Genomic DNA, 8,144 nt, shown 5'->3' on the forward strand with positions numbered 1-8,144 from the left:
TGCCTGTGTGTGCGAGTAAGGGCTTTACAGTTGCCCTTTCTTGGCCTTTACCAGCCCCTCATGCAGAGGTGCCCAAACTGTGGGGTGCGCTCCCATAGGGGAGCATGGAGGAACATCCGGGGGGTGAGGCAGGGCCGGGCCAGTCCCCACAGGGGGCGGGGAGAGAGCGCCACCCAGCCCCTCCCTGACTCCAGCTCTGCTCCAGTCCCACCCTCAGCTGCATCCCTGGATCCGTCCCTGGCTCCATCCCCAGCCCTGGCACAGCTCCGCTCCCGGCCCCAGCCTCAGCCCCTGGCCATGGCCTCACCCCTGGCCCCAGACCCACTTTCAGCTGCGGCCCCAGCCTTGGCCCCTTACCCCTGACCACATCCCCCCCTTGGAGCCATGCCCTGCTCCTGGCCCCAGCTCCAGCATGGGGGCAATGGGGTGCAGACAGGCGTAATGGGGGCGCACCCTCAAAAGTTTGGGTGCCCCTGTCCTAATGAGTCCAGAAGGGGCTCGGTTACTTCTGGGGAAGGCCTCCCAGGCATGTGTTAAATTTGAAATTGGATGGAGTTCTGGGGGGTGGGGTCAGGAGAAGCCGGGCGAGAACATTTGGACGCTGTGTTACGCCCACCAACCCCACAATGACGTTCGTTGCTCTGTTCTCATGGCCTTGGGCTTCGTCTGAACCAAGAGCCCAGAAGGGAACTGGTGACCTTTGAACAACCCAATTTCCTTGTCGAAATTCCTCCCGTCCGTCAGGGTGGGACTTTTCTACCCCTCTGAGCTCAGCGAGGTTCCAGGCAACCGCCGCACAAGAGCTGGTTAAATGGAAAGCAAAAAGCGTTTCATGATGTCCTCCCGCGCTGCCAGGAGCACAGGCCCATGAGCAGTCCCGGCAGGTCGAATAGAGGCCGTCAGCAATGCCACCCTTGCCATGGATCGCCGCACCAGCCCGGAAGCTGGCTTTGTCGCCAATTCAGCCTCATCGAATCACTTGGTCCAGTCTGTGGTCCTGCAGCCCTCCCTCGTGCGTAACAGGTCACCGAGACGGGACGATGTGTGGAACTGGTCTCGCAGGCCCTGTACCCTGTGGGAATGACTTCGAACGCACGTACGGTCTGTAACTTTACAGGTGGATCCCAGTCGTGTCTGGCTCCACACGGATAGTTTTAGAGCCTCATTACAGCTCTTTAGTTAGCTGCTAATCAATCCCACCGAACTGCTTCTTTTTTGCCGATGACGGCAAATCAGCCCGAAGCCCTCCTTCCATTTAGAGCGATCTGTAACATGCAAAAAATGTATCCGGTGTCATGCGCTGAGCATTAACCCATCACACCGCACTCAGTCGAGGGCCACTCTGGGAGGGCTGCATCTCTGACACGCCCCGATTCATGTATCATTTAAAAAAACACAGGAGTTTTAAACATTTTCTGGAATGGAGCTGGGCTAGGCTTGTCGTGCTTGGTACCCTTGTGTCTGTGGGAGGAAGGGCTTCTGGATGACGCCCAACCCGACCCATCGCCGACGTATTATCAACATGTCCACCACCTGGCGGACCTGGAGAGGGGAGCCGGGGGTTCTCCTGCCACGCCGCGGCGGGAGACTCCTTTGAAATTACGATTCTGTAGCTTCTGTAGACACCTCCCTTACTTTTCCGTCCCTGACTTACCCCTCGAACCGCACATGCTCCCAGACGACACTGCTTGTTCTAACATTATGTTCTTTCACTTGTTTGGCCAACACGCGGTCGAATGAATGCTTCTGAGGGTGGCCGTGGAGCCGAGGAAAACCAAGGCCCCCAAACCTGAGCATCCCTGTGTCAAGGCTGCTCCATGAAGGAGGCCACAAACAACATGCCTCCCTGAACCCAGCTGAACCAAGCCCCTCAGCATCCACTCACGCAGTCCCCCAGCCCCACCGCAGTGGGGGACACTCCTGAAATGATGATTCTGTAGATTTTTACCAGGGGCCTCGGGGGGCCTCCAGATGCCGAGGCATCATGTGCTGAGCCGGCCTCAGCGTGTGGCTGGGGGGAGCCGTTCTGGGTCTGAGCGGGAGGCTCATGGTTAGACGGTGCACGGACGACGCTCGCTCTCCATCCAGGCAGCAGGGTGATGCACACACGGGTATGGGGAGGGCCCTGGGTTACGTGCTGACCAGCTCACGCTGTCCAGGTTGGAGCCATGGGCACCTTAAACTGGGCCAGCCCCTAGCACCCAGTGACGGGCGTCAGGACTGCGGAGCTATGCCCCCTTTGGGGGCCAGCCACCGCGCGTGCCACGTGGGCACAATGCACCCTCCCACAATGCATCTCCCTCGCCTCGCCGGGCACAGCATTGTCCCCTCCGGTGGGGGGCGGGGGTTGAGCTAAATCAGACCCAGGCAGGAGAGTTTTCGTCCCTCACTTTGGGTTTTTATTCTGCCCTATTTCTAAGGCAGGCCCCAGGGTAGGCCCCAGTGCCACTTTTCCGCCAAACAAAACAGGGAATCCCTCTCCCAGCCCCGTCCCTGGGGTGCCTCCCGGGGGCCAGCCCTTCCCCACACAGCCCCTCAGTGGGGCTGCTTCCCCTAGAGGGAGAAGGGCAGCCTTCCCCATGGGACTGCGGCTTGTCTCCCATCTCTCCTCCCTCCCCCTCACCAGAAAGGGGGTCTTTAGAGGTCACCAACACGGCAGCCCTCAACTGGACTCCGGTGTCCCTGACTGCTCTGAAGTAACATCTTCTCAGCTCATGGGGAAAAAGGCCTTTACCGTGCGGCAGCGCCTGGCAGTGTATGCCAGGTGAGGTGCCCAGACGCTCAGGTGATGGGCACTGGAACAGAGGAAAGCCTGCATTGGGTGCATCTGATTTAGATCCTAAGTCCTCTAGAAGCCTATGGAGCAACTCCACAGACGTGGGGGCTTCTTACCCCAAACAGCTGGCCGGGATGTTTTCAAATTAATAGTTTTTCCCGCAACCAGAATTTTTCATTAAAACATTTCAGATTTCTTGTCAAAATTTCTCTTTTTTTCACAAATTTCTGATAGAAACACAAACAGTTCCAACCTGCCGGGTGGCTCTGTCATGTTTCTGTATCGCTCTGCAGTTTGCTTCTGTCTGACTTTCGCTGGATTGGCTGAGTCCCATTTGAATGTGCTGATTGTGAACGACTCCAAAGTCATCACTAAAACCCCCCATTTATGAAATTCATTCTGCAGGGGACTGGAACCACGACGGAAACACATGTTATGAGTCAGAATGGGGCCAAAATGCTTCCCCCTGTCCCTGCCTATGGACACTTCTGTGGAATGGTCCATTTTTGATCAGCTTTGTTAACAAAACAAGACCTTATCCATCCATCCACCCATCCATCCATCCATCCTGGTGCGTGTGCTGTTCACCATATTCATAAACGATCTGGGAAAGGGGTGAACAGGGAGGTGGCAAAACTTGCAGAGGATACGAAACTACTCAAGATAGGTGAGTCCCAGGCAGACTGGAAGAGCTACAAAAGGAACCTCCCAAAACTGGGTGACTGGGCTACAAAATAACACATGAAATTCAGTGTTGATAAATGCAAAGTGATGCACATTGGAAAACATCATCGCAGCTATAAATATACAGTGATGGGGTCTGAATTAGCTCTCACCACTTGAGAGAGGGATCTGGGAGTCACTGTGGATAGTTCTCTGAAAACTACAGCCATAATCTGCGGCGGGAGAGGGGGGCATTGCCCACAAAACTGCAGGCCTCAGGCAGGTGTGGAATTTGCCCCCCCCCACATTCAGCCCCATTGGCCTAATTGGAGCTCCCCCCAAATATAGAAGTCAAACTACACCAGCAGTCCCCAAACTCTAGGGAGCGCCCCCCTCGGGGGGCATGGAGAAATGGTCAGGGGGGCACAGCAGGGCCCGGGCCAACCCACACAGGGGGTTGGGGAGGGAGCGCCCCCAACACCGCTCTGCTCCCAGCTCCACTCCTGGCCCCAGTCCCGGCCCCTACTGCGGCTACAGCGCTGGCCCCAGCCCCAACTGTGGCCCCACTCCCAGTTCCCAGCCACGTCCCTGCTCCCGGCCCCAGCTCTCCACCACGTCCCTGCTCCCGGCCCCAGCTCCCAACCGCAGCTCCTGCGGGGGCACAGACCAGGTAAGGGCGGGGGGAGCATGAGCAAAAAAGTTTGGGGACCACTGAACTAGACCTGTGCTGAAAACATCCTCTCAAAGTGCAAAAAGAAGAGGAGGACTTGTGGCACCTTAGAGACTGAGCAATTTACGAGAGCAGAAGCGCTGGTGAGCGACAGCCCACTGCATCGGCTGCATGTCCCAGCGCACAGCGGCTGTTAAACCAGTGACCTGAATGTTGGGGATCACAGGAAAGGGACAGAGAACAAGGCAGAAAATACCACAGCGCCCCTGCACAAACCCATGGGGCGCCCACAGCTTGAGTGCTGGGCCCAGATGTGGGCGCCCCAGCTCAGGAAAGAGACGTTAGAACCAGAAAGGGTCTAGAGAAGGGGAACAGAAACGCTGAGGGCTCTAGAGCGGCTGCCGTGTGAGGAGGGAGTGAAAGGACCGCAGCTCGGAAAAGAGCCGCCCATGGGGGAGATGGCCGAGGTCTCTACAATCAGGACTAAGGCCGCGAGACCGCCACGGATTCTGTGACGCTCCGTGACCTCTGCAGTGGCCGGTGCTGGCCCAGGGGCTGCAGTTTGGGTGTGGGAGGGGGCTCAGGGCTAGGGGCAGGGGGTTGGAGAGGGTGTGGGGGTGCGTATGTGTGCTAATCTCAGGGTGGGGGGCTCCCTGGCTCCTACTGGCATGGCCCTGCAGCTCCTAGATGGCGGAGGGGCCAGGGAGCTCCACGCGCTGCCTGCTCCCGGCCAATGGCAGCCGCGCAGCCGGGGCTTGTGGTGGGAGCAGCGCACAGAGCCCCCTGGCCCCTCCACTGCCTAGGAGCTACAGGGAGACACGGAGCCGGGTAGGGAGCCCCTGCCAGCCCTGCCAACCCTCCAGCCCTCAGCACCTGCATACCACAGCCTGGCTCCCCCCAACACCAGTGGAGTCCCGGGCCACCTCCCCCAGCACCCACGGCACCCCTGGACCACCACCCCCCGAGCTTCCATGGCCCCTGCCCAAGTTTTAGTTTGGGGTATATAGTAAAAGTCATGGACAGGTCACGGGCCATGAATTTTTGTTTACTGCCTGTGACCTGTCCATAACTTTTACTAAAAATACCTGTGACTAAAACATAGCCTTAATCATGACTGGTGTGGAAACAGTGACTAGGGAACTGTTATTTACCCCTTCATATAACACACGGACCAGGCGTCACCCAATGAAATTAATAGGCAGCCGGTTTAAAACAAACAGAAGGAAGCATTTCTTCACACAATGCACAGTCAACCTGTGGAACTCCTTGCCAGGGGATGTTGGGAGGCCAAAAGTATAACTGGGTACAAAAAAGAACTAGATAAGTTCATGGAGGACAGGTCAATCAATGGCTCTTAGCCTGGATGGTCAGGGATGCAACCCCATGCTCTGGGTATCCTAAACCTCTGGCAGTCAGCAGCTGGGACTGGGTGATGGGATGGATCACTCGATAACTGCCCTGTTCTGTTCATTCCTTCTGGGGCACCTGGCATTGGCCACTGTGGGAAGACAGGACGTTGGACTAAACAGACCATTGGTCTGACCCAGTGTGGCCGTCCTATGTTCTTGTCATGCCAACTGCCATGTGTGACCCGGGGGGGGTGGGGGGCGAGATTTAACACACACTGCCGGCAGGGTGAGAAACAAGGAATGATTTGGTTGGCACAAGCAGCCCAGCACTTTGGATTTATAATTTGAATCACCAAAAATCCCCTTGCGTTTCCATGCTGGGAAGGGAAGGGTCCTTTCAGCGGGGGCTGGTTCGACAGCACTGCCTTCCTGCCAGTCGCACACAGCCAGGTCCGGAGCACAAGATGCGTTCTGGCCTCCGCTCTCAAACAAACCCCTCCTTTGCATTCCCAAGCTGTGGTCAGAACTGGGGGGTGCGGGCTGCGCGCTCGGCTTCCAGCTGCTGTTTCGCAACACGCCCGGCGGGTCGGGAGCCGTAAATCATGCGGGACGTTACTGGTACAACATGAAACGTGGCTTGTTCCCCAGGAGGCACATCTAACAAGCGTGTAATCAGCTGCTTGTGGTCCAGCTCTACGCCTTCAGCGGGGACGGGACGCTCAGTTCCAGGCACTCCTCTTTCAAGGAGGAAAAACCCACTAGGGGGATCTGGGTTCTACTCCCGGCTCCAGCAGGGAGCTGCTGCATGGCCTGGTCTGACTCCCCTCACCTCAGTCCCCCACTCCCCTGGTGCCCCCGCAGCCCGCGAGGGGCCGGGTCCTAGCCAGGGGGACTCTTCTATTGAACTCAGGGGCTCTGTGTCAGGCGCTGGCTGTCCCCAGCAGCCCGTCACTGCCGCCTGGCCCCCGAGTCGCTGCTTCCAGGGCAGCCAAGCTCAGCAGAGCTGGGTGCCTGTCTGAAGTGAGCACGTCTCAGTCTAGGCCCTGGCCATGCAAACGGCCCGTAGCAGAGAGAGCAGGGCCAGCGGGTCTCCGGGGCAGGGTGTGGCGGGCTGGGGGAATAACCAGAGGCCATTGGTCTCCGGGGCTGCCAATCCAGCACTCACACCAGTGCAGCAATTCCCTAAAACAGATTCCCCCCCCCCCCCCCCCCCGCATGTTGCCAGCCTCATGCCCGGAACCAATCCTGCAGGATGCATCGCGGGGCCCGAGACTCCCCCCGGGACAGGGATGGGCTCTGTTCTGGGTTTGTCCAACACCCAGCCCTCGCGGGGTGGAGCCCCTGGCACTGCCCCATGCCCGCACTAAACTCGCAGCTCAGCTGGCGTGGCAGTGTAGCACCAGTGACCGGCATGGAGTGAGGCCCCACGACATTTTAATGCCAGGCCGCCAACCAGGGCGGCCCCCCAAAACAAACAGCACACGGGATGGTGGGTGCTGGCCGCTCCTGCCGCAGGGCACCGGGCAGAGCTGAGGAATCACGCAGTCCCACGGGAAGAGGCGCCCGCGCTGCGTCCTAGAGGCCAGCTCCTTCCCAGCTCCATCAGCGCAGAGAGACCACTGGGAACTGGCATGAGCCTCTGGGCACAGCTGAGCAGGGGCGGAGGTGGTGTAAGGAGACCCCCGCCCCCCAAAAACACACAGGCTGTTGCTGCAGAAAGATGGTGGGGGGGGGGGTGTCTGCAGCCACACAGCTGTGCCAGATCCCATCCAGGGTTCCTGCCCAGCCCAGAGTCTCAGGGCAAGGACACTGGAAATAAACCAGTGGGGCACAGAAAGGTATTAGGGCCCAGAGCTCAGGTCTCCAGCAAATGTAGCTAGCCGCTCCAGGGAGGTAGGGGGCCCCTGAGAGGTCAAGATCCCGGGCCACTGGCAAAGCATCAGTGGTGTCCCTCACAGCTATCCAGCCCCCGCCCTGCATCTCACAAGGCCCCGGCTGGAGAGGGATGCTGGAAACCCCGGCTCCCCCCGTGAGGGTAGAGCCGGGATGGGCCGTGCGATACAGCCCTCGGAGATCACACCCCCACCGCCCACCGTCAAGCCTGGGTTGCAATGGTTGTTATCTCAAGAACTGCCAGAGCGGGAACAATGTGTACAGCGGGGGTGCTGAGCAGGGGTGACTCCCGTCCAGCTTTCACCCGGACGGTCCGGGTTTCCGCTTGCGTGTCTGGGTGCCATTTGACAAGCCCTGATGTCTGCCTTTTTCATCTGGGGGGAAGAGGCGGAGTGGGGTCAGGGCCATGGGGGGAAGAGCTGGAGCAGGGGTGGGCCCTTGGGGACGGGGCGGAGAAGGGGCGGGGCCTAGAGGAAGAGGCGGGGCGGGGCGGGACCTCGGGAGTTAAGTTACCAGCCCTGGCAAAGGTGGCAACTCTATGCTGAGAGCCATTGAACCAAACTGCAACTGCTGGATGGGATGGAAACCAGTACAAGCCAGGGGGTGCAGCTTCCCCCCAGCCCCCGGCACCCCTAATTCCAGCACCTAGGAGAGCGGCATGTCCCTGCCGAGCCTGAGGTGGTGCCGGGCCCCTCGTGCCCCTAGGGGCAGGGAGCAGAGGGGCTGGGATTGGAGTGGGTGAGGGGCCGTGTGGGCAATTGGGATGAGCTGGGGGTCTCAGCTCTGCGCCATG

This window comes from Chelonia mydas, chromosome 1 (genome assembly GCF_015237465.2).
Source record: "Chelonia mydas isolate rCheMyd1 chromosome 1, rCheMyd1.pri.v2, whole genome shotgun sequence".
In the NCBI taxonomy this organism is placed as follows: Eukaryota; Metazoa; Chordata; order Testudines; family Cheloniidae; genus Chelonia; species Chelonia mydas.